The sequence below is a fragment of the Oxyura jamaicensis genome, chromosome Z (assembly GCF_011077185.1).
Source record: "Oxyura jamaicensis isolate SHBP4307 breed ruddy duck chromosome Z, BPBGC_Ojam_1.0, whole genome shotgun sequence".
NCBI lineage: Eukaryota > Metazoa > Chordata > Aves > Anseriformes > Anatidae > Oxyura > Oxyura jamaicensis.
Window position 1 is genome coordinate 15084530 of NC_048926.1, and position 26458 is coordinate 15110987.

At 38.3% G+C, this 26458-nt stretch overlaps 1 protein-coding gene and 1 long non-coding RNA gene across 11 annotated transcripts in view; one reads left to right on the forward strand and one right to left on the reverse strand.

The window, feature by feature from the left end:
• GHR (growth hormone receptor) overlaps positions 1-26458 on the forward strand; it is a 137059-nt gene that overhangs the window by 17844 nt on the left and 92757 nt on the right. The window contains exons 1-2 of one of the 10 annotated variants that reach the window (XM_035309050.1): positions 101-259; positions 397-490. The exons of 4 other annotated variants lie outside the window; for them this stretch is intronic. The gene's annotated coding sequence lies outside the window, so the exon portion shown is untranslated. Of the gene's footprint in view, positions 1-100; positions 260-396; positions 491-13379; positions 13480-26458 lie in introns of those variants that run through there. 5 more of the 10 variants (XM_035309055.1, XM_035309052.1, XM_035309057.1 and 2 more) reach the window with 5 other exon arrangements.
• Positions 94-13481, reverse strand: LOC118155661. Its single transcript, XR_004745938.1, has 3 exons — positions 13378-13481; positions 7367-7371; positions 94-252 (listed from the first exon to the last, which is right to left on the reverse strand). It is a non-coding gene; the product is annotated as an uncharacterized LOC118155661 (long non-coding RNA).

Below are 26458 nucleotides of genomic sequence, written 5' to 3' on the forward strand. Positions count from 1 at the left end.
CTTCCGGATGATCCCTGTACACATTTTCTTGTTTATTCCCTTTTCTGTCAGAGATCTCTTTCCTGGAAAACCCAATGTGAGCACAGTTTCCAAACTGTGCTGAGGGTGATCGTTCACTTTTGCTATAAGAGCTCTTGATGGGATGGATTGTGGATGTTTTGCATGTTTGCACTGAGTTTTTATCGCTGGAGATGGGGATATTTGGATTACCAGTGAGGATGAGTGAATGGAATATATACCCAAAGAGGAAGACTGTCAGGTAGGAAGTGGGAGTAGAGTTTAGCACGAGATTCTGCCTGTAGGGCAAGTGGTAGGAGGTGGTGGCTGGGAGGGGCTGCGTAGGAAAATACTTGCCAGTGGTGATCTTCTGACCTTCACCCATTCTCCTTGGCACAGCTTGCCCCCCTGCCCACCAGCCTGTCTCCTTCCCCTGGACATCACAGCTTCTTTCTTCCTTTAAAGTTGACCTTGACTGCACATGTGCCGAAAGGTGAGCTCCCACTGAACAGCCTGGTTCTTTGTCTTGGCTGGATTCCCAATCCAGGTGCTGGATTATTTCATCTTTTTTAATTGTTATTTTCTTGGCTTTGTGGGGACGGGGAGGACAGAAGGCAGTGTCAGATTGTAAAGGCTGATTTACAGAGACTTTGAAGGTGGAGCTGCTGTGTCTTGAGGAGTAATGCTTTGTTTGTACAACACGAATCAATTTGCATTCCATTTTCACCATAACAGCTCAGATAAAATTAATCCTCACCATGGGCTACTTGGATGAGTACTGTATATTCAATTGAACTTTTTAACCTCCTAAATGAATCACAGAGAGAAAGTTAATGCTATTTATATTTAATTATACATTTGCAAACTGGGCAGGAGGGGAGAGTGTACACAAAAATGATGTTAACCTTTACGTTCAAGTTAATTGAGGGAAGCCTAGTGTCTTTTTGAGGGATGATGAGTATAAGCTTCTGCTAGAGCCAATTGACTGTAAAAATGGGGTTGCTTTATAAAAAGGACACTGTCCACTTGCATGTTGTGAAACTCAGTAATGTTAAAAAATGCCTCGTGTGAGTATAGCCTCCCTTTCCATATTGGTCCTGTTTATTTCTTGATAGTTCTATCTTCAGAGGCGTTCAGGGAGCTGAGAGGGAGATGAATGCATCTGGTAAGACTCACTGTGTTTTACCCCCCGTATTCTTCCATATCTATTCAGCACTTTTCTAGACATTTGATGATACAGGTCACTATAAAATGCCTGCATTTTATATTCAGAGTTGCAGCAAGCCTTTATCTTGCTTATGATACACGTTTATAGCCTCCCTTGTTGCCTACAGAATTTTGCAAATCCTAAAGGTTGAAGCCCCACAGAGGAGAAGAAAAAGAAAAAAAAAAAATTTTTTTTTTTAAGCACAGTTCTTAGCCAACCCAGTGAATTTTGAATGCCTGTGATATGCTTGACAAATCAAGTAACTTCTTAGAGCAATCCCATTCACTGTATTTGGTATATGAAAGCCTCAACTACTTAAACAAAGAGAGTAGAAACAGTATCTCTCTCTACATCTTTTCAGTGTATTAGCCAAATGATTTACAGATATAGAAATTATATACCAAAGAGAAAAATCACTCATCAGAAACACCAGTCCTCTTTCCCATGTTTGATATTTCCATCATAAACCGTGGAGTGGTCAATGCCTGTCTGAATAGGGATGAGGATGTGAGATAGGTCTCAGAAACCAGAATATTTTGCAGTTCTTACCCTCCTTCTTTTGCTCCGTTTAGAGTTTAAACATGCTAAAGGCTGTCAAAGTTTAATAACTGTGAAGGATGTTTCTCTAGTTTACACTAATGCTTCATTTACGATACACTGCCTTTATTAAGCAAGAAAGAAGAAAAATGAACAAATAGTATTTTATCTCATTTCTGAAATTGGTAGCATGAATGTGTATATCCCATGCTAGATGATGACAATGAACTCCCTGGAAGTATTAGAGTTGCTCTCCATTAAGAAATGTGCAGTGCTGCACCTAATGAAGCAGCACTTAGCTTCGCTAATGTTGCGCTGGAGCAATACAGAGGTTCTTTTAACACGCAAGTGAATTCCCAGAACTCTTGCTTTGTAAATAAAGTCTGTTCCCAGAGAGTCCCAATTGATAATGACAGTTAATGTAATACCTGCTGGCTAGGCCTGGCCTTTGCTAAAAGAGTTCTTTGAAACTTATTTATTGATTGATGCAATCAATTTAGTCCGTGTCCGCCCCCCCTCCGCAAAACAACAAACAACCATTAATTTGGCCTCAGTTTTTCTTTAGTTGATGGGGTGAGTGAGATTAAAGTCTCAAAGACCTTGCCTACGTTTTTGTTTGTAAAGCATTTGGTGATTTTGATTTTACGTGTGATTATGGCCCTGGGAATTACTGTTATATGAGTATTAAATAAATGTATTTTTCTGTTCAGTTTGACCACTGGCTACCCAGAAATAGAGACATAAAACATGCCTAACTTTCCCTGTCATCAGTTCTTCAAAAACTAATTCTTGGTTATTTGCCTCTGCAGAAAATGGGGTTTAGTTACAAGGCTGAGATGTCTCTCTCCGTGTGAACAATACATTAATGCATTAGAGGAAAGCATTCCCCTCTGTGTGCAAAGACTCATCGATACTTTCCCCTTGCATGCAGCGGTACAGAGATCAAGTCGTGAATGCTTGCCCCATGGTGCTGACCTTAGCCAGCTTTCCTGCTGTTTCCAGAAGTGATGGGAGTTGTGCTTTGATCTGCAGGGATCCACAGGGATACCCATAGTATTCCCTTAGAAGTTGGAGGATTGATTTGATAGCTGTTGTCAGAGAATGGATAATGCTAAATGTAAATCATCTAATGGTGACATCCATCTCATGTTTTTTCTGTTCCCTCTTTATATACGTTTTGGTATATGATTCTGCATAATGAATTACTTAACTGTTGGGAAGTAAAAAGCTTTTAAAGGGAAACATGCTTTTATTTTCTCTTTTTATACTTTTACTTCAAAAACGACACTGTTACGAATTGATACACCTTGTACTGGGCACTCTATGAATGCTCAGTGGAAGATAAAGTTTGTTACTCATAAGCTGAAAAATGAGAGTCCCTGAAAGGATAAGTGAAAAAAGAATTGACTGATGATTCTTAGGAAAGATTTAGTTAATAGATTATTATTCTTTATTGCCTAGTATTGTTTGCTTTGTGCTTCTGATTGATTTTTAGAGTAATTTTTAGAATGTATAGCAGTGTCTTCTCTATGCTACACCAACAGGGGAGACGATATGCTGTGGGAAAATAGAAAAGAATATGTATAAAAATTAGCAGGAGATTTTAGTTCGGGTGGCAGTGAAATAAAGTTTAAGCAACAGTTTTTGGTGAACTAGATTGTGATTTTACTATGCCCCTTTAAATTGGAATAGTTTGTTCCCTCATTCACTCCATGCATCCCTGCTTTCTTTTGGCTTGACAGTGGTACTCTGAACTTCTTGTTACAAGTTTATCAGGTTGTTGGAACAATCTTCCTGTTCTTGATCTTAAAGGAAACAGGGTTAGAGTGGTTCAAGATTTATAGCTGTACATGTGCTTTACTAGTGACTAATCTGTGCAGTGGAGAGAGGATGCAATTGTAAATGTTTTAAGGGACATGGAATGCAATAAAGCAATTCAACCTACAGCAGGTCCATAAAAAATTAAGCATTATTGCAGCATACTATAGAAGCCTTATTGTGGTGGAGGCAGTCATGAAGCATGCAGAACAAATGATATAACTCTTTTATTTTGCCATTACTCAGTACAAATAATAACAATTATTAAACACTTTTCTAGCTGTTGTTACAGACTAGTGTTTTAGTCCCAGCTTGTGGGGAGAAATGTCATTAATAAAAAGTATCCTACTTTGTAGAAAAATACTTCAAATACAATAGAAAATGATAACGTTTTGTATAAATTTGAACATGCCATGGACTTATGGATTTTATTGACTGTTAAAAGGCCTGTGTGATTTTTATACATTCTCAAAATTTTTGATTTCTGCAGATTGTTTGTCCCACAACATCCTATTATGGACCTCCACATCGTTTTGATCTTCATAAATAGTTTCCGTTTGAGACTTTATCTCTGCTAAAAACGGCTCAATTGCTAGTGTGGTTCAAAACTGATATGGAAACTTGCGTTTTTCTCAATGTGTTAGGAATGATTTTGTCATTTCCATAGTGCCTTTCAGCAGCACTTTATTAGGATTGCCTCTTGACAGCAACATGGGATTGTCCCAGTGTTAAGCAGGCCAAGCAGTACTGGCCAGCCATATACTCCCCTAGTGCAAACGTGCATCCTCTCTGGCCAGGAATATTTCCAACAATTGCTTGTTCTGCGCACTGAGTTGTTGTACAGCCAGTCCATCTGGTGAAATATGGTACCACTCCTTTTGCTTCCCCTCTGCCACTCAATACAGAGATCAGTATGGCTTCAGCAAGCGGTTGGTCAAGACCTTTTCAGGTTTGTGTCATCGTGGGTGAAAAGGGGCAATCATCATGAGTCCCGTTAGTGGAAGAGGGAATATGCACACAGATGCTATTGCCAGACTGGCCAAGGACTTTCAACAGGAGGAAAGCCTTCACTGGAGATCTAGTTGGAAGAGCAGGAGACAGGATTTTAAATTCATTTTATTTTACTGAGCAAATGTTCTATTACGTTTCTGTGCCAATTTTTTAGGATTCCTGCTCAATTCCTAATGAAAATGAGTATCAGCAAGAAAGCCTGGGGATACACAGTCAAAACTTGTGCTGTAGGTGATGTGCTGTTCCCAGGTAGGACCAGATATTGTTAGTCCTCTTGACAACACACACAATTTAATACTGATATTTTTTTTTTTTTCTCTAAATATTTTCAGAATCATCAGTCACCTGTGATTTAATCTGTGGGGAGGGACATGGAATGGAGACACATGGGGGTGGTGATGCCAATTTGTACCTGCTGATCTCACCAGATCAACACTGAAGAAACAGGGAGGGGGACAACTGAGTAACTGAAGTACACTTGCCTAATATTGTTGCTAATTCTGCATATGGCCCTCCCTTTACTTAGTTTATTTAAAATTGGTTTTCAAAGGCTTGCTCTGAGAACTTTTTCTGTGTGAAACCTGGACCCAGTTGTCCCAGAAAAAAATTTGAATCCAGTGTTCAAATGGATAGTGTGCAAGAGATAGTGTGCTTTTTAAATTTATTTTTTTATTTTATTTTATTTTGGTTCTCCTCTCACTTCTGGGGTGTATAGTTTGGCTTCTAATTATTTTTTCTCAAACCTGGCTCTAGAGGTTTGCATGGCTAAGCAGTGTCGTGTAAGATGTCCTGCAATGTCATCTGGATCGCTGCTCGGTGTATCTTGTTCATGTACTTAACATTAAGGTTAGATTAATGAGAGGACTATTTAATTAAGAATAAGGGGTTGGCTTCTGTTATTGTAGCCAGTGATCATCTGGGCATTTTCACCTACTGTCTAATTTTCTCCCTATTTTTGAAATTCTTTTTCTTGGTGAAAGACAAAAAAAAGTCTTTAGGAAAAAAAGGAAAAAAAAAAAAGAAAGAAAAAAGGAAAAATAAGACAGTGCTGGTGCCCTCAATCTCATCTACACTATTCCTGTTGAACAAATTAAAAATTGGAAGCTTTAAAATCCTGCCTGGATTTCTTCTGCAGCAATCTCCAATATCCTGCAGAGCAAGCATATATTTCTTTAATGAAAGACAGCATACTTCAGTGTACTTTTAAAATATATTTCCATTTGCATAGGGATCATAAAGAATGTGATTATGATCCAAGAAGTTTCCTTTTTGGAATAGAAGTATCTGATTACCTGCAGGTTTTTAAGTCAGGTGTTACACAAAAATTTCATAATCACACAAAACTACTCCTTTCAGTGGCTTTCCAATAGAGAAATCACTGAAGATTTTTTTGTGTGTTCTTATTATTATGTATAGTTGGTTTCTGGTAGTATCAAATCAGTAGAAAATAATTAATCCCTAAATGTTACAATTCAAGTTTAGCAAGATCTGCTTTAATGGAACTTCATATTTAACAACGATATGCTGTGAATTGTGTGCTCACTTTGGTAATGTGCTATAGTTTTGCCACTCAGTGCAGTAGAATCACAGAATCATTTAGGCTGGAAAAGATCTCTAAGATCAAGTCCAACTCTTACCCTGGCACTGCCAAGTTTACCACTAAACCATGTCCCTAAGCACCACATCTATATGGCTTCTGAATATCTCCAGAGATGGTGACTCAAGCCGTGGGCATCCTGTTCGAATGCCTTACAACACTTTCACTTAAGACATTTTTCATAATATCCAATCCAAACCTCCCTTGGTGAAACTTGAGACCCATTTCCCTATCTTACCACTCGGTGCTTGGGAGAAGAGACCGAACCTCAGCTCCCAACACCTTTCTTTCAGGTAGTTGTAGAGAGTGATCAGGTCTCCCTTGATCCTCCTCCAGCACCCTCAGCTGCCCCGTAAGACTTGTTCTCTAGACAATTCAGCAGCTGTGTGGCCCTTCTCTGGACATGCTCCAGTACCTCAATGTCCTTCATGTACTGAGGGGCCCAAAACTGAACACAGTGCTTGAGGTGTGGCCTCACCAGAGCCGAGTCCGGGGGGACAGTCACTTCCCTAGTGCTGCTGGCCACATTGTTTCTGATCCAAGCCAGGCTGCTGTTGGCCTTCTTGGCCTCTTGAGCACACTGCTGGCTCCTGTTCAGCCAGCTGTTGACCAATACCCTCAGATCTGTTTCCACCAGGCAGCTTTCCAGCTATTCTTCCCCTAGCCTGTAGCATTGCATGGGGTCGTTGCGCCCCAAGTGTAGGACCCGGCACTGAGCCTTGTTGAACCTTATACAGTTGGCCTTGGCCCATCAGCCCAGCCCACTCTATAGAGCCTTCCTACCCTCAAGCAGATCAACACTCATGCCTAACTTGCTGTCATCTGCAAACTTACTGGGGGTGTACTCGCTCCCCTTGTCCAGATCACTGAGAAAAATATTAAAGAGCACTGGCCCCAGTACGGAGCACAGGGGAACACTGCTTGTGACCAACCTCCGACTGGATTTAATTCCATTCACCGCAGCTCTTTGGGCTCAGCCACCCAGCCAGTTTTTTACCAAGTGAAGCGTACACCCGTCCAAGCCTGGAGCAGCAAGTTTATCCAGGAGAATGCTGTGGGAAACACTGTCAAAAGTTTTACTAATGTCTACATAGACAACATCCACAGCCTTTTCCTCATCCACTAAAAGGGTTGCCCTTTTCACAGAAGGCAATCAGGTCAGTCAGGCAAGCCCCTCATTTCATAAACCCAATGCTGACTTGGCCTGATCACCTGTTTGTCCTATATGTGCTGCACAATCGCACTCAAGATGATCTGCTCCATAAACTTGCCTGGCACTGAGGTCAGACTGACAGACCTGTAGTTCCTTGAATCCCCCTTCTTGTAGATGGGTGTCACTTTTGCTACTCTCCAGTCAACTGGGATAACTGATGGGAAGGGGCTTGGTGAGCATCTCCAACAGTACCCTTGGGTGGATTCCAGTGATGGGTTCAAATTGGACTGTGTAGTGCTTGCATCACTTTGATTTTGGCTTTCAGCACTGTGTCATTGGACTGTATTTACAGGTAGAGTTATATATCATAACTGGACCCAAAAGCTCATATAAGTACATAGCAACTTCCTCAGAAGATTTGGGGTGGTCCAACTTATATTAATGGTAAAATAGCATCTAAACATTACTGAGAAATATTTTTTAATTAAAAAAAAAAAAAAAAAAAAAAGTAGCTATAGTTTAGATATTAGGAAGAAATTCTTTCCTTTGAGGGAAGTGAGGCACTGGAACAGGTTGCCCAGAGAAGCTGTGGATACTCCATTCCTGGAAGTGCACAAGGCCAGGCCAGTGGGGCTTTGGGCAACCTGATCTGGTGGGAGGTGTTCCTGCCAATGGCAGGGAGGTTGGAATTAGGTGATCTTTGACATCTCTTCCAACCCAAGCCATTCTGTTACACGGTGTGTGAGCTTTTGGGTCTATAATTGGTTGCTTGCATGTCATATCAGTTACTAATAATAGAAGAGATTTGTGTAGCATTTATATGTAGAAACTTCTATATATGTTGAATTTAACAGGATGCTCCTTAAAACATCATGGTTTCATTAAGTGTGAGTTGTATTCAGCAGCCTGAATGTACAGAGGGAAAATACCTGAAATCAAATTCTGGGAGCAGACCTATCAAAACTCATTGGAAAATTAGGAAGAAAACTTACTGGGACTTACATTCTTATATGCTGTATGTAGGCCACTTACTGTGGAAGTTGATATACTCTTGATGTCTGCTCTGGTACCTGATGCAAGTGCTGTCCCTCCACCCAGAGGGAAGAGATAGTGCAGCTACCAAATTTTGATCCTAAATAATTTGGAGGATGGAGCAAAAATAAAGAAATCATGCAGTTCATATTCAGTTCATTCAAGTTCATTCAAGACCAGTAATTACAATTTGGTGATAAACCGCCACCTTTCACTAAGCCAGTTCAAGTTTTGCAAAAGGAAAACACAAGATATGGAAGTCTTGAATGTATTCATGCTAGAGACACATACTTAAAGAACAATTTTCAGTTTAAATAGAAAGGGCTCTGTCATTGTTTAGCTCTGTTGAATTGTAAATTAATAGGCAATTTCCTGTAAGTAGCAAACCTTTCTTAAGCTGGCAACTGGCATGTAATTCACTTTCAAAGTAGGTTGGCCTACCTGAAAAGGACTATCTAAATAAAAGAAGCTGATTTATATTAATGTAATCCTGAAATACCAGGATTTTTGAGGGAGCAAAATGCACCTGAAAATAACTGTGGCTGTTATTAAACCAGAGCATAATCTTGCACCTCTGTGCAACTAGAATAGTTCTGGTGCTTGAAAAAACTAGCCCAAAAAGTGCTCCAAGAATTTTATATATTGCTTTAGAAAACTACTCATAGTTCCATGAATGTGAAACCTTTACCTCCAGAACGCTAAAAAGGGTCCTTCCTGGTCATAATTTTGTGGAGTGAGAAGTTTGTTTTTTACCTTTCAGGCTTTTCAGAGATGTACTTAAATTGCATAATGCATAACAGTTGTTAGATATTCTCATTCTCAATATTATATGCTATTATTTTTATTTAAATACTGTCTAAGGAGATTGTGGATCTCTAGTACTCTCAGTCAGATTTAAAAAAATATATCATGGGTATACAAGAATAAGAAAAGACTAACTCAGGTTGCACACCTTATAGCCTGATGCTGTTCCTTTTAAGCCAATGGAAATTTAGACATTTCCTTTATCTTAAAGCACTGTGACTCTGAGCTTCAGCCTTCCACATTTCTCATTAATGGAAAAATGAACTCCACTTTCAAGCTAATAAGGGGACAGTGTTGATTCAACAACGGGATTATAGATTACCTCAACCTCACTGAAAGTTCATTACAGTGATGGAATTGCTTAACTATCTATTAATGCAGAAACATTATGTAAAATATGCACTCATTCAGGTTACCCGATTTGCTTCCAGTGCATGATCTGCTGTCAATGTCTCTGCTGACAAGTCTTAGAAGCTGCTATGCTTATGCAGAAGAGTTTGAATTAATGACACTGTATAATGAGAGATACTTTTCATGGTTGTGCTAGACCTTTTGAATCTGGAATTATTGCAATGCACTCTGACTCCCCTTCAAAGCATGGGCTAGAGAAACTTAACCCTGGGGCGTTCGCATCATGATATTGATGCGTTACAGCTGCAGTGTGTTATGTACTGCAAATGCAAAGTCAGAGACAGCAAGCCCCAGCACACTTGGTCCAAATAGGGCAGACCAGACACAGGAGGAGGACGAGGTGCAGATGAGGGGAGTGATAATTCAGTATCACACAACAGACAAAGGCGGCGGATTCAGTCCACAGATGAGCCGATGCCTGGTCTGGTGAACAGTCAGTATGGTACACTGCTGAAAGCAAATTAACATTTTGGGTCTGAAATGAATTTCTGATAAGATGCTGACCACTTATGATACTCAAATTAACTTTGTCAGTAATCATGCTCCAACTATTAGTCTGTATTGTTTTCTCCTTAATGTAGAACAGTTTTATTGTATAATTTTTCAGTCTTCACCCCTCCCAGACAAAAACATCCACAACCAAGAAACAAGTGTCTTGTGTTAGTATTAATATTTTTCTTGGGATCATATTTAATTGGTTTCTGTGTCATAGTAGCTTGGCATGTATAAAAGCAAATCCCAACTCAATGACATTTAATTTTAATGTGCTTTTAGAATTTCCTTATGTGATATTTGATTTCAAGTTTAACATTCATTATAAAAATAGAGAGGTAAATTTATGTGACAAATAACAGTTCTGCAGGATTCTACTCATATTTTTCTGGTTTTTAGCAATTGAATTTTTATTGATTTTTTTTCTTTCAAAATAATTTTACCTTTCTGTGAGAGTAGTCTACCATGGGATTAGACTTCCAGAGCCAATGAAGCACTGCTGGGAAGGAAAGCGAGAAAAAAAAAGTCTATCCGTGCCATAATAAAGTTATTTTTGAACATGGAGTGGAAAGGCCATTGCTCATGAGCTACTTCACTTAAATTTCACTTTCTGTTATTATATTGAAATAAATGTTCATTTTCAAGTGCACCCTTTTGCTTGTTGCTGTTGGTACTGGGTTTGGACATATTTTCTGCAGGCATGAACAATTTTTCTATGTTCTGTAAAACATCTGGCATGCTTTTGACTACTGTGACTTACTGTGACTTACCTCAGCTTCTGCTGAGGTCAGTGAAAGTAATCAAAGTTACTCTAGAGACAAATCCTTTGAAAATATTTCCCACCTGCAAGCAATGATGATACACTTTGAGGTAGCATGTGTCTCTTGCCACACATAAGCCTGCCTCTGAGTGATGGGAGTACCATAACCTTGTCTTTGATACCTGCAGACCAAAGTTCCCCCCTCTTCCAAGCTTTATGCCCACCAGTCTTCTGGACTAAGCACTACAGTGGGAGTAGTTAGTTCCTTGGCCTTCTAGATCTGTTCTTAGTGGAAATTTGATACGGCTTTGTAGTGTAAGTCAGTTTTTAAAGTGTTACTTACCCAAGGCAAATGCATATATAAAAGCTATATGGTTCTCTGCAGTGTCTATGGTACATAAGATTCTTCTATTAAAGTGTAGTGAAATGTGACTAGTCATTTCTCTCATTGTAAAAGTATCCTTAATATTTTATTCAGTAACCAGAGGCATAATGTGTGTCTATGACTGGAATTATTAACTTATTAATAACTTACTATTAACTATTGGAGTCATTCAGGCATGTCTCAAAATCCATTTCCTGATATCATTAATTTTTTTTCAACATTGCATTGAATGATGACAATATTTAACAATTTCTGGTGCTACAGTCATTTTTATAAGAAACTGATGAGTTTTTTAATGTTTTTAATGGCTTGTGCATAGTAATTGTGTTTTTATTTAATTTATTAGAAAATTGTATCACTATATTGTTCAATTTTAAATACCATTAATCTATAATTGAGTTGTCCTGCAGCTATCTTTTTTCATTTAGTACCAGCATTTATAGATATGTTTCCATTTTCTGTAGCTTTTTGTAGTCATCCAATAGTTATGGGTCCAGGTAATTACATACTGATATAAATAGAGTCTGACTGCAAAGCTAACCTTTTTTCATGTAGCTTTGTATCTAACCCACTACTAGACTGCTTATTTTAGAATATTGCAGAGCCACCATGTAGTTTTAGTGGGAAAAAATTAATTGGAATGACAAGCTTCCAGTAATGTGAAAATTAAACTTTGAGTCAGCTTAATCTGGGAAAGAAAGGGTGGTAAGGTAATAGGCTCAAAACTGTCCACATACTTTTTTTTTATTATTATTATTTTTTTTTTAATGCTTTGAGGACAGATAGCTTCTTGGAAGGCTGACCTGAGCTATGAACTGAGAGTTGGTTAGAGTTTAAAACTTGTGCATTGTCATTTTATTGCTTTTTCTTCTCTAGTAAGGGTAGTAGAAACAAAAAGTATTGTAGTAGGACTGCTGAGTCCAAGGACTCAAATACTGGTTCCAGGTCGATTGCAGTACTCTTGCTGTAATAGGCTCAATATTGCTCAAGTAGAAGTTGTCAAAGTTACTAGGTTGACACAATGTGCCATTTATTTCTACAGGTAATTTTCCTGTTTGATTAATAGCTGGAAAAATAGAATGTAGCATTATTACAAGAATCTATGAAAATTGAAATATGTTCCAAGGTATTTGTAGTAAAAAGAACGTATCTTGATGACTGAAATACATCTTTTTTTTTTTTTACATGCCAGTTCTGATAACTTCCTAAGTTAGAATTTGTACTTCTCTGGTATAAGTAGATTTTATAAGCAATTAAACTTATTTGTGATAATGGAAAGAAAAGCCATATGTATCCATGGCCAAGTGACCATCCAGGCATTTCTTTTCTGAAGCAGAAGTATAAGGTGTATGTTCATCTTCTTTTAAGAAAAGTCATAGCCTATCTTCATTGTTAGTTTTTTTTTGAACAGCGGAAGCATTGTTCTTTTCAACATTGATTTTATTTAAACTTGACATTTCTTTATTTAAGTATTTAATATTTCAACTTTAGAGAAATTAAGGGAATTCACTTCTTCACACTTCTGTCAAAGACTGTCATATTAAAACCAGCTAGGCTTGTATGATGCTGTATGACTCTTATAAACTCAAGTGAGTACAGATCTGGTCACAGCACATTTGTTGGTAGCTTAGCCACAACACTTTCAGGCTGCTAGTGAAGTTAAGGCCAGATTCAGTATCTGTTGATTCTTTGAAAGATACAAATGCATTATATTTTTGGCAAATCCTAGGTGGTTTGTAATTTAATGTAAATATTGTGATGCTACATTGTATTATTTCATGTACACTTAAAACTGTATACTTGGAGTTAGGATGATTTGGGGAGACTATCTCCAGAAATAGCTTTTGAAATCTGGGGGTGTTACTTTGCACCAAATGTGTGTTCTGCATGATCAGCATGATCCAGGATTAGAGCAATCTAGTGTTTTCTCTACATAGGGACTGCGAGAGGCTAAGATGCAGCCTGAGGTACAATTCAGGGATGTCCCTATTAGTCAGTCATAAGATACTAAAAACACATTAGCATCTACACAAGCACATATAGCTTGTACAACTGCAGGTTGGGGTTTTTCTATAATTGGCAAGCATTGTATTGCACACCAGGGTGAGCTGATTGTCCTTTTTATGTCGTTGGAAGGATGAGAAAGGCTTTGTCTTATCTTTATTGTCCTAACAGGTTACTGTTTTGTAATTGGTGTCAAGGTTCATATTCCCTGTAGATTAATGGATGCTCTGGTTGGAGCAAAACACAGCTGGCCTTCAGCATTTGTCAGTTTGTAAGTATCCTGTGCTTTTTTACACACAGTAATAACTGTCAAACCATTGGATTTTGATGAATAAGCTGTAGGAGTTTTTCTTTTGGTGCCCAGCTTGGAGCCCATGAAGATTGGCGGGGCCTTTCTGCCGGTTCATCATTTGGATGAGGCCCCACGTAACCTGTGTAAAACAGAGGAATTATAAGACCATGAGGAATAATCCCAAGGAGAATTCCTTCTACCACCCTGCCAGGGGCTGCCCTTGCCCGGGCATTGGGCACCCCCCTGGGGACAGGATGGGACACAGGCCCATGCGTGAGCTCACCTCACCAGGGCTGGGCTGTGGGGAGCAGGAAGCCGGCCCTACTGCAGCCGTGCTGGGCCAGGAGCTGGTGGTCTCAAGGCTGATATGGAGTGAACCCCAGGGTGTTCACAGGTGTTTGTAACTGGTATACAGGTCTCTGTGCATTAAGTACTGAACTTTAAGTTAATTACAAATTTTAATTTCTTCACACTGTGTTCTATCATTTTTCCAGAGTTTCTCTGGGCCTCTTCTTGCCATCCTCTTAAGAACTTGGAAGGCAAGAGCCTTCGTCTCTGTTGAACATCTCCTTTGTTAACAAATCACCTGCACACTGCTTAGAAAGAGCATGATTTCATTTCCTGATGTGACCTCTCCTGCTAAGCGTATCTAAAATAGTTTTATTATTTACTATTTATTATTTAAGCTTTTAGTTTAACCTGCTGAGTTCCCCACCTGTGTCAGTATTTGCTCTTACTCTACATACAGTCTCATTCCTGTTCTTATTCAGCTAAAGATGTGTTAGGCTGCCCATGCACACCAATATTGAATGTGATTATTTCAGTGGCTCGTTAGATGAGCTCCTTTACCATTTCTGTTCAATTCATACAGTTTTGTATATGGCAGGCACAGGCATGAGCAAGAGAAGGTATGCTTCACACCGCTAGCAAAATGATGCTCTTTCTGTGTTCATGCCTCTATTAGCAGTGGGAAGGCATGTTGATACCATCTCATGACAGCAAGGTAACTGGTCATGAGTGCTTGTAGTCTAACTAGAAGGCGAATTTTTAAGAATTACAGATGCAGTTGCATTTAGATGGTAGCTAATAGTGACAGTGCTTCCAAAATCTCCATTTTACTACAAGACATGCTTGTGCAACTGCAGTTGCCTACAGACTGGTTATCTTTGGCTGTCTCCTTAACACTTTAGGCAGACCTAACTTGGGAGTAAGGAGAGTTAGCCGCAGGGATCCCTGGATAAAATCTCAAGCCCAGAGTAAACAAGAAGCAAATATACCTGTGAGGAGTCGGTGCCTCTCCAAGGTCAGGACTGCAGTAAGACTAACCTGATTGTGAAGCTAAGATCTGAGAACAGTGAGGGAGAATCTAGATATATCATCCAGCTCATTTTTCATCCACAGCAGTACAGAACAGAATGTGAACACAGCTGGTATCTGCCAGTGTTGTCATTTCGTTTAGGGTTCCCCTCACACAGATAGGATTTCACTGAAGTATTAAAATTATTCACCACCTTCTTGAAATTCTTAAATCTGTGTTTCATTAAACATCCAAATTCCTTAGTAAAAATACCAGAGGACCCTGTTTTTTTTTTTTTTTTTTTCAGTTATTTTTTTTTGTTCAGTTATTTGAAGAGTAAATACAGCTAGGCTGCCCGCTTGATGTGATTCATCTTTTATCTCAAGGTTGTGTATAAAGAAAGCTTTCTTTATCCCTCTTGCTGTAATATCACAGTGCACAGAAGTCAAGTGATGTTTGTCATTATGTTCTGTGTACTTCACAGCTGCATGTTAGTCATGTGGAACTAACTTGTTAATGTTGGTGACAAATCTCTCCACAAAAATTAATGTAAGATAGGTGTACAAAAAGAATGACCTTTTATAGTTCTGGCTGGTGTGTCACGCATGCCTATAAAGGATTCCTACCATAATTCACAAGCCTAACTTGGGAAACAAGCATGCATGTAGCTGGCTGGTATTAGCTTTGGCAATAGGTGTCTTTGTAGCCTAGAGTATTAATTAAAGTTCTAAGAGCCCTAGGGATTACTTAAACATCCGTGTGATTGTCTTAGTGTTCAGGAATTTTATATGTTTATTTTTAAAGACCTTCCTTCCTTCATTTTGATTCCAGGAGTAGGATGAGTAAGATCAGAATGATCAGAATGCCATAAAAGTTTCTGAAGTCTATTTCTGCATTAAATATGTATTATGATAAAAGACTTCTCACTGATGCTCAGATTAGGAATTATATTCAGAATATTGTTCCTGTTGTGATTCCCTGCTGAATTTCTCCATCTGGTAATGTTACTACTTAGGAAGTGATAACATATGCATGTAACAAGTTAATTGTAAAAGCTCAGAATGGATAATTTGATTGTGCTACTAAAACAATAGTAGTGAAGCATTCTGGTCTGTGGTTGCCAGCATTAAATTACCATGATTGTTATAAATCATACAAGAGGATTGTGGGAAATAGAGCTTTCAGCTTTTCATTACAAATCCCCCATTTTCTGTCCAGTGATCTGAAGGGGAACAGCACTCAGCCATCTGTCTAATAGGCTGTGGTGGCACTTTACAGACCATTACTCTCAGTGCTCTGGGGGAATGAGAGTGGGAAGAGGCAACATGCGTGAATAATGTAGTATCCTTAGGATCACAGTGCTTCTTGCTCTGCAGATTCATAGCAAAGAATTGAGTCTATCTATTCAACTGCTGTACAGGGGGGTCCTGGCAGGTTTCCACGTCAGACTGTGCATATGTTAAACAACCACAATTCAGAAAATGTGGGGGATGAATAGGAATTACTAGGAAATGTGCATATTTATTATGTTGCAAATTATAAATAATAATATTGTTATTTCTCAGATTGTGAAAAATATGCCTGGCAAATCTAAATGCTGTCATGGGTAGTTTCTTTAGCAGGACTATTTCTCAAAAGCCTGTAACAACAGATAGCTGAATAGTTCATATAGGTTACTAATAGGAACAGTTGTGCAAATCCTATATAAAAAATCATTAAAGCTGCTAGAAGTGCATCTCACTGTTATTTAAAATCACTTCACATATCCATATGCTTGAAGACTGGTTAAGGTCAAGCTGAAAGGGTAAAGAAGACCTTGGTAAAAGAATTTGGGCCAGAAGGCTTCTTGGTCCTTCCTTCTGAAATTAAGCTAGCAGAAAAGGCAGACTGATATAAATGGGCTGCCGTTGCCCCTATTTTCTCAAACTATGAGATTCATTTTCATATAATTGGGCCTTTATTGTGCTCAACATGGATGACCGTTTGACGAGACAAAATCAGATGATACATCCAAGTTGCCTCTGTTGATGACTGAAGCTTGAAGCTCTACTATGTGAGATTTGTTTCCACCCTGTCTTTTCCATTCTTAAGCTTTACCATCTTGTAGCACTAACAGTGCAGATTCCCCAGGGCTCAAAGATGACATTTAGGCTGACATAGCTGAGGTGCTGTTTGGGCTGGAGGATGGAGTGATGAGGCACAGCTTGCGTCCCTGTGGGCAGGCTCTTGCACCCTCTGCCCTGGGGTGGCCACGTTCACACCCTCGATTGAGAGCAGCTGTGGAGCCCCATGCCAGGGCACGGGCAGCGGCTGGGGCTGTGCTGGTAATTGACCATTGTGTAAGGATGATGGATGCCAAGAACTGGGCCCATTCCCTAGTCCTTTTCAGTTTACTAGTAAAAACATAGTCAAAATATTACAAAGGCGATGTGATGCTTCTGGCATTTTTTAGCATAAAAATAGCTAGTGAGCACCAGGAACAAGTTGTATTTTATATATGCTCTTCTCTGCTCTACAAGGAAAGTTTATCATTTTTGCATTTAAGAAACAGAATCCAATTCCAGCATACTTCAACTAATGTGTTCTCCACCCTTTTGTAAGTACAAATACTCATGTAGGGGGAAATAATTGTTAATTTAAAGCTGAAGCTTTAATACGTTCAAACTATTCCTCTTATGTCTTCAGAATCTTCATCTGATGTTAACCATGGGACTGGGACTGAGATGCAGGCTCTTCACTCTGAGCCCTGGTCCGGCTGTGGATATTCTTTGCTTGCTCTGCAGCAGCAATGGGGGTTCACACTGCCTCTCACGGCTCATTTTTTTCCCATGGTGTTTAACAGAGCGGCACTAAAAGGCAATTAGTTCTTGATTAATGAGTTGTGAACTCAGAAAAGGGAGGAATTTAGCTGGTAAATTAGTGTGTTGCTGGCTCAATGTATGGCCCTACTATATTGTTTTCCCTATCCAAAAATGAGTGCATCTTGCTGGAGCAATGACAAAATCACTATCCCAGTGGCCAGAGGGCATGGTATTTGGGTTAGTGTCTCTTGCCAGTTATGAGACATACCTAACGCTTCGCTCTGCCTGATCCTTCTTGTGACATTGTATTTATTATAAGTGCATATCATATGGCCATGATGCGTGTATGAGCGTCAGTATTTCTGAGATGCCAGTATCCACATCTGTTGCAAATATGTGGAAAGTCCATGAGTTCCTAGTCTCTTGTTTCTGCCTACCACACTTCCCTGTCACTTCATGCCACACCCATTTTTTTTTTCCTAAAATAATTTTTTAAAAAAGAAGAATATCCAGATGAAAATAGTACTCTACAGAAACTGATGTCTGGTTAAGGACATAATACAGGAATGTGTCAGTCTCTTAACAGAGATGAAATAACGACAGTTATTCTTAAAGTAAATGTAAATTATTACTAAAACAAGACAACTGTGATTTTATTTATAAATGTGTATTTGGAAATTACATCCAAAGAAACTGTTAACTCAGTTCACTAAGCAGAACAAAGACTGATGCATTTTAATTAATCAGAAGTCAGTGTGATTTTGTTCTTACTGTGGGCAAGGCTAATACTTAAAAGCATTAGCTATTTATGCTCAATCAAAAGATAAGTAGTGGTGGTGGAATCACTTTCAATTGACTTTACTTACTGTTATTTTGGCATCAAATAAAAGTAACATGATACTTTCAATATAGAATTCTTGATTTCAGGTAGAGACTTTTCAAATTGATAGTCTCTGTGATATGATGCCAACCAAATTTGCCTTGGTGTTATTTTGTGTAGGCATGGTAATGAAAAAAAACACAACACTTATTTGTTTCAAGTGTATGAAATCTTTTGCTAAAATGAAATCAGTGGCTTATGAATTCTCATATCTGAAGGCTCTCTGCTTTGAACAGCTTCAAGAGCTGTTCCAGTAATTTACTTATCAATCTAGTGAGAATTTTAAAACAAATCTGAATTGCATGAAACAAATACAAAAGAAAAAAAAAAAAAAAAGAAAGAGATTTGATTAATATTTTCTTTGGTCTTTACAAGTTGTCTCATCTAACTTTTTGAACCCTCTACCTTAAAAGGTAGATTCAGGTGAGATTTTAAAGATAAAATTGTCTTTCAACAAAACCTTTTCATGTATAACATTGAATTGGGTACTAACTTAAGGAAAGAAAAGCATTTGACATTTTTGCATCTTGTTTCTGTGAAATTTGGTTTGAATTTATAGCTGTTTACAAGTTATCCCAAAATGTGTTTTTCACTGGGATAAGAGAAATTGATTTGGAGCAAAAGGTAGAAGGAGTATTCTCAGTTAGAGGATTTTATGTATCATTTAAGTTGTTGTTTTGGTTTGAGGTTTCCTGAAGATACAGGGGAAGGAGAGAGCACCGTGAATGGAGGAATAAGAAACTCTATGGAGGCCATCAAGTAAGGCAGGTTTAGATTTCAGTAGTATGGCCAGAAGAATAAGTGAAGGAGTCTGGTGGTGGGATCAGATTCTGAGTTTTGTTCAAAAACAGATCTTGGGAAAGTTCAGTGCTGTGTAAAAGAATCTGGAGAGTTTGAAACCCGAAGTGATGAGTCCTCCAGACAGTGACTGAAAGAACTGTGTTTTAGTTTGAGACAAAAAAGGGTGGAAAGTCACACAATACTTCGAGTTTAAGGAGGCAGAAGTGTTTTTGTTGTTGTTGGGTTTTGTTGGTTTTTTTTGAGATGAGAGATGCGGATTACAATTTTAACATGGATGGGAGAGGTGGGATATAGTGAAAGGTCAGAGGAAAGCCTGAGGGAGAGGAAGAGAGGAACAGTAGGACAGAGTGCAAGAGGAGAAAGCCAGAAGAGTTAGAGTAGGCAAGAAAAAAAAATGACGCTCACTGGAGAGCAATCTTCAGATTGTTTCAGCAAAATTCAAAAATAAAAGTAAGCAAAGGGGAAAAGTCATGCAAGAATCCCTCTGACGGGGGACTTTGTGGCTGTGTCCAGGCAGTTGCTGTTACTGAGAACTTGATAGGCAACTGCCTAATATCTGTTATGCATGCTCCTTGGAGACCTCTGGGTTAGCAGAAGATTGATTTGGCCTGTAATTATCTCTTTTCCTGGATTCATGCCTTGGAATAGCTTGAATGTTTGGACAGAAAAGTGAAAATGAAGTTAATTCAGTTCTCTCGGTGTAATCTCAGTGTTATCTGCCTAATGTTCCCTAAGCACATTTTGGATACCTGGAAAAGCAGCTGGGCCCCTTACAGGCTGGCCTGGCAAAGCAGGATTCCATGCTTTTTGGCAAAGCAACACTACCCATATCTATCTGAATGATGCCACCCTTTAGTAATTGCTTTTATCAGCAGAGCCAGCCTTTGGGTGGGTGCAGAGGCAGGTTGTTGGTCAGCATAGGCTGATCTGTCCTGGGAACTTGTATGCTCTGCTTTGGACCTTTCTTTGTTAGTTTGAAATTTTGCCTCAGACTGCCTTGTGGTGAATGAGATGTGGGGATCTAGGTAACTGAGATACAGCCTTCTCATCATTGTTTCTACCCTACCAGGCTTCTCTTGTCTTCCCTCTTACCCTGACTGTATAGTTGTTCTCATCTCTTTGAACTAAATGTAGGTAGTGACTAATGCTTTATTAATCTCCTAATTTCTCATTGCTTGTTTCATTTCAGCCTCTTCCTGAGCTGTTTTAGACCTCCACTTTCATTTTTTTCTAAAGCATAGTGAGTGTCAGTTGAGCTCTTTCTTTCACTGTCACAATTCAGTATGTATCTCTGCTCAGTCAAGTATGTCTTTTTTAATGCACCGCTTTCTTAGCGACAGGTGTATTTCTTGGAAATACGATAGGTCCCAACCTGCGAAGTCATATTTATCCAGCAGCTGAAAGATGATCAGGAGCCATTCATCAACAGTGTGAACTCCTCTTGAAGATAGGACTGAAGGGCATGACATTCAGATATCTGACATATCAGATAATCATTGTGGCAGCTAGGATATACTGAAGTAGGATGTCTGCCTAAGATTCAGTAAAAAGATGATGGGCTTTTAGACGGGTACTTGAAAACTGCTTGCCTATGTAAATTTTAAAAAGGAATTGAGTTCTTTGTTGGGGTGAAACTCTTCTGATTTCTCCCAGTGGTCCTCTTTTAAGGCATGGCTACAGAAATGGATTGCTAGTAGCAGGAAAAACTAGCACAGGAAAAGTACAATAGATTCATGACACAGTAACTATAGCTTGCTTTGGTGTTTGAGTCTGACTCTATGTGATAATTTTCATACAAAATGCATGAGCTGTTTGTAGAAAAGCACTTACCGCAGCGAGAAGCACTCTATTTCTCACATCCCTATTGCAACCTGAGTCACTGGGAACACTTTCTTTCTTTTTTAGGTCTCTGAGTAATCAGCTACCAAAGTAAGAAATATTTCATAAAAGGGCCAAATCATGGACCACTTAGAGAAGCCCAAATGTTACGGGTCATAAAATTATCAAAACAATCCAACATCAGCAAATCATCTAAGGACTAACTGTTAACTGGTTTTAGAAGAAAACAAAGAATGATGCACAGTGCATAAATCTTATTTACACAGATATTTTTTTTTTCAGATTTGTGAACAGATACTAAAATGATACTTCTCTCTTATTTATATAGTTGTTTTCATTTTCAGTCTGAAGGTGATGGTATATAATTCGTGCTGCTCTGGTAGAATAACTGCTGTCCACTGTTCTGATACAGTCTTTTTGTGAAAGCAAAGTAATGTCCATCAGAGTCATGGAGAACAAGTTCAACTGAAATTTGATTTATTTTTTTAAAGCAATGTTTCTTTTCAATATGATGCCTGATTTTTTTATTTTTTATTTTTTTCCCTGTAAAGATCATCTCGAGTTTGGTATTTTATTTATGGAAGTTGTGTTGTGGTTTTGTTTCCAGAAAACTGACTTAGTTTTTCTTTATGCTCTCAGTATAGAACTGCTTAGAAATAACTACTTATCAGTAATCTTTTCAGAAACTTAGAGTATAACAAAATGAAACCCTTGATCCCTTAGATGAGCTTTTTAAACACTGACAAGATAAATTAGAGCTTCATTAAATTAATGATTCGATAATTAAAAAGGACGATTCAGAGGAATGGCATAGAAAAATGGATAAAGTATAAATGAACTCTGCATTAAAGTTACCATTAAATGGAAGAACAATGAATCATAAATTGCATCTGTATAAATGCACATGCTTTCTGTGGGGAGACAGTAATTATTATGCCCAGGAGCATTCTCTGTAACGTCTCCCACTCAGCTACTGTCAGCCTCAATTATTCCATTATGATGAAAATTTCTGAAATGATCTGAGGTTAAAGAAAAATAATAATAATAAAAAAATCAAATCTCCTTGCTTTAGTTTTTTTCCTGTTTTAAATAGTTTGGAGGCATTGATAACTTTGAGTTCTCCTTTATACAGGGGTAATTAAATTTACAAACACACTGGTAAGCATACCTCAACAATGCAAGAAAATTGCAAGTCATGTTCACTTTTTAATGACATCATTTACCAACAAGTTGTGTTTTCATGAGGAAGTAATTAAGGATTATCTGATTTGGCACATAGTGATCCCCTTCAGGGATCCCTTTTGATATCTGCACACTGAAATGGGAAGAAGAAGCACTCTTCATTTCTTTTCATTGGAAGCGTTAAAGGAATTTTGCCATTACTCAGTATTTTTGTCATGTAGTGTATAACTAAACCTGAGAGAACCACTAAAATGTACCTATATACACAAAAATGTATATATGTAAATACATAAGAACATTAGTATTCCTAATATAGTCTCATACTGGCTACAGGCTGGAAGCTGTCTGAATACTGCCATCAATGGTGCTCCTGCCAAGCCCTGAAAATAGGCCTCTTTGAATTCCTGAGTCTGATTTAAGATTGTTGATTTAATATTTTTAGAAGAGAAAACAAGCCTAAATCAGTGGAGAAATAATTGGCTGAATATGTGAGTTGCACAAGATTCATGTTCTCACTTGGCGCCTCAGAGAAAACACGCTTTGAAGGAATTCTCCACACCAGCCTCCTGTGTTAATTGTGACACACACAGAAACACCCAAAACATCCTGCTGCAGATACTTTCTGTTCCCTAGTTAGCCACACGTTAAAGAAACCTTAATTTGTGATAGGGATGCTTTGTTCTGCGTCAGATAGGGAGCACGTTGTTTGCATTTCTGCTGAGATGTACCAAAAAGACCAAAACTAAAGAGGCATTGTGGAGCTTTTACTGAGGTGTCTGGTGAATCCACAGGGAGTCCACAAGTCCACAAGACTGTCTCAGCTGCAGGTTTGCTTTGTGATTTTAACTAAAACTACCCACATTTTTAGAGACAGAAAATGGCAGAGTATCATAAAGCCATCAAAATTATCTGCTTAGAGTGTATTTTCGTCAGTCAGGTAATTTCTGTGATCTGCTCTGCTTTGGTCACTAATGTGGTGTGCTGCTTTGGTTTATTAGGTGACCTTCCTGTGCCTTAGATCATTAAAACCGAATAATGAAGAAAGTACATGAAAATTAGGTGCAGGACTTACAGTGAACTTTTAAGAGTAAGTGAAATCTGAGACAAGAACTCATGACAAAAAACAATGTGTGATATAAACACATCATACACAGAAATCCTGTAATTTAAATATATACATGTATACAAACCCGTGCAGTCTCACAGAAGATGGATGAATGGGTATTCCCCAGATGCTTCACTGTGGTTGATTTGCAAGGAGGTATTCTAGAGGTGTGTTCTTCTGTTACTGATTTAAGTATTAACCAAAATGAGGACGGCTTTTAAAAGTAGAGCTGAAGAGAAATGTACAATATCATTGCTGTACAGGGGCCGAAGTTTGTGATACCAAAAATTTCTTCTGGTTCTCTGTCACTGTGAATATTACAAGCTAGTAATTCTGTATACAGTCTTTATTGAGAGAAGGAGCTGAATTTGAGATCTTCCCAAATGAAATATTTGAAATAAAATGCTGAGTGCCTTCAGCTGGGAACTTTAGAAGAGGGTGTGTTTGCTGATGTAGTAGGATTTTTCTTATTGGGTTGTTCTTTGCATTCAGCTCTTGGAAACTAGAAATATTTGAAAGAGTGAACAAAAGGAACATAAAATCAATGAGAAATGTTTCTTCTAGAGTAATCTATAGTGTTTGGAAAAACACTGGTAAGAGTTATTTGGACTTGCATACAGCTCACACGGCTTTACTAAACAGACAGCTCTTTAATATGAGGCCTCTTTGTTATCTGAAATTATGGAGGAAGGCAGAAGAGAAGTACGTTTAGACTATGAAAATAAACAAAGTATGTGTAGCTTGCAAATAATTCATCCAGAAAATGGAAGGCAATAGTAAAAGCCACAACTAAAATGTAAATCCAGTTAGACGCCATGACTTTTTTTTGCGTCTTATTTTTATGAAAGTAGTGATTGTTGATGAACAAAAGTCAGATCAGTGCCTGATATTAATAAAGTGTTCATTTTTAATGTGATTATTACATTTATTCCAGCACTATTTGAAGCCACAGGTATCTCAGCACATTGCAGGAACAGCTGAGGAGACTAGAATCCTAGCTAAAGGAAGAGCCCATGGCTGGGGATGTAGGGTGGATGAAAGGGACCATTTTAGGTCTTCAGCCCTACATGCATAGGTACCTCCCAGCTGCACTTTTCACTCCTGGCTGACGTCAGCTTCTTTCTGCATAGCAACTGACTTCTGCAAATCCTTTCTTTAATGCTTTATCTGTACACTTGCTTTCGGTTGTTGGCACCAGTGATGTTGACCTTGGAGCTGTACACTTGGAACTGCATATAACTCCATTGGTTCTAGGCATTGCTTTGCATAGCCCAGCAAAAGTCCTGATTTCTTGACTCTACAAAAGGACTGAAGAAGTACAGTTCAGGACTCCAAAGCTGGGAAATGCATGTCTTAAGAAAAATACAGAGAGACGAGAAGCTCAGTCTCTTGCTTCATAATTTTGAGTGCTCATCAAAAGTTGTGTTTTCTTCTTGTATTGAGGAAGTGTGATCCCTGCTGAGCTGAAAGTGAACCTATACAATGATAAATGCTAGCTTTTCTGAAAAAAGCAATAGAGCAGAAACTGTGCAGTCAGTGAGGCTCTGAGACAGAAATAGCTGTTTTGAAATAACAACGTGGACTTTTTGGATTTTCTGCTGAGAGAAGAGAAGGTTGAAACAAAGTGGCCACCATCTTAGTTCATGGGTAACACTTCATTTGAATTACAGCCATCTGAGGAACTCATAAAGCCAGTCATTTATAAATGAAGATACATAATAGTACTTAGAATAGCAGCTGCAACACTTCATGACCAAATTAAATTCAAATGTAAGTTGAATTAAATTCAGTTCAGGTTGTGTCAACAAGTTTACCTCATCTCCTTCCTTTATCCTCAAGAACACTCTCCTAAAGTGTGGATTAACCAAATTCCAAAAGTGGAAAGGAAATGAGAGCCACAGAGGTTTTAATTTTGCCCAGGTTACATACTGAGACACCAATAAGCTTAAAATAAAATTTGTATTTATCCATTTTAAGTCCTGTAGTTTTAAGCACTGAGCTGTTCACCCACTTTGCTGATTACTCATGAGCGTTTTTGATCTAGTAAATTTTGTTTGTTTCTGTATTAGCAGTTTGCCAAATGTTCCCATATGCTATGTTTTTTCATAGAGCAGTGATGACTTTGGCATCATGCATTTAATAGGTGATTTTCTTAATACTTTATATTTCCTTTTGGAAAAAATGTTTTCTTCTACCTTCTTACAGTCTTACAGTCCCTTACAGCTTTACAGTTCCTGAACCACTGGTTTTTATCCTTGCATGAGTTTTAGTCTTCAGTTAAAATTAACAGCTTTGTTTTCCTATATCTTTTTATATTCTATTTGCATATTTAGAAATGTTTAATCAAAAAGGAGTGGGAGATGATGAAAGGAAAGGAAATCGTATCAAAAGACAGGCTTTCCAGTTTTGCAAAAAATTATCTGGAGCTGGCAGGTCATGAGTCAACAGTGACATTCTGTTACAAAAACATAGATATAATATGATGTATAAAGTTAAAAGAGAACTACATGAGGTAATCCTTTCAGTTTGTCTTTGGTAAAATATCAGATAGGCTGCTGTTTAAGACTTTAGTTAACTGGAGAGAGTCTAGAGGAAAGCTCTGGGAATGATGAGCAGACCGGAAAACTTGTTTGAAAGAAATGGTTTTGCTTTATCTAGGGAGGGAGAGAAGGAGAGAAGTGTAATGGTCCTCAGGTAGGCAAAGGACTATGATGACAAGTAAAAAAAGAAGTAGAGGGACAGAAATACTTAAAGAAAGACTTATAGTGCCCTTCCTAGTAGCATGGATAGTCATGCCATAGGATGGATTCCTTGGGGATGTTGCAAAATCTTTGCAAGTCCTTTGAAAAATTCATGCCTTTGTCAGTCTTTTGAAAAATCCAGTAGAACTGACTTGAGAGTAAAGAAATAATTGATTGATTTGGCCATGAAAAATGGGAATAGACTAGCTGATGTCTGGCAGTCTTTTCCAGCGCTATTTTCTGTAGGTCTGTTATACCTACAGTAATTCTTTCTAAATTTGTTTTAAAGTAACTTGTTCAAAAGCCAACCAA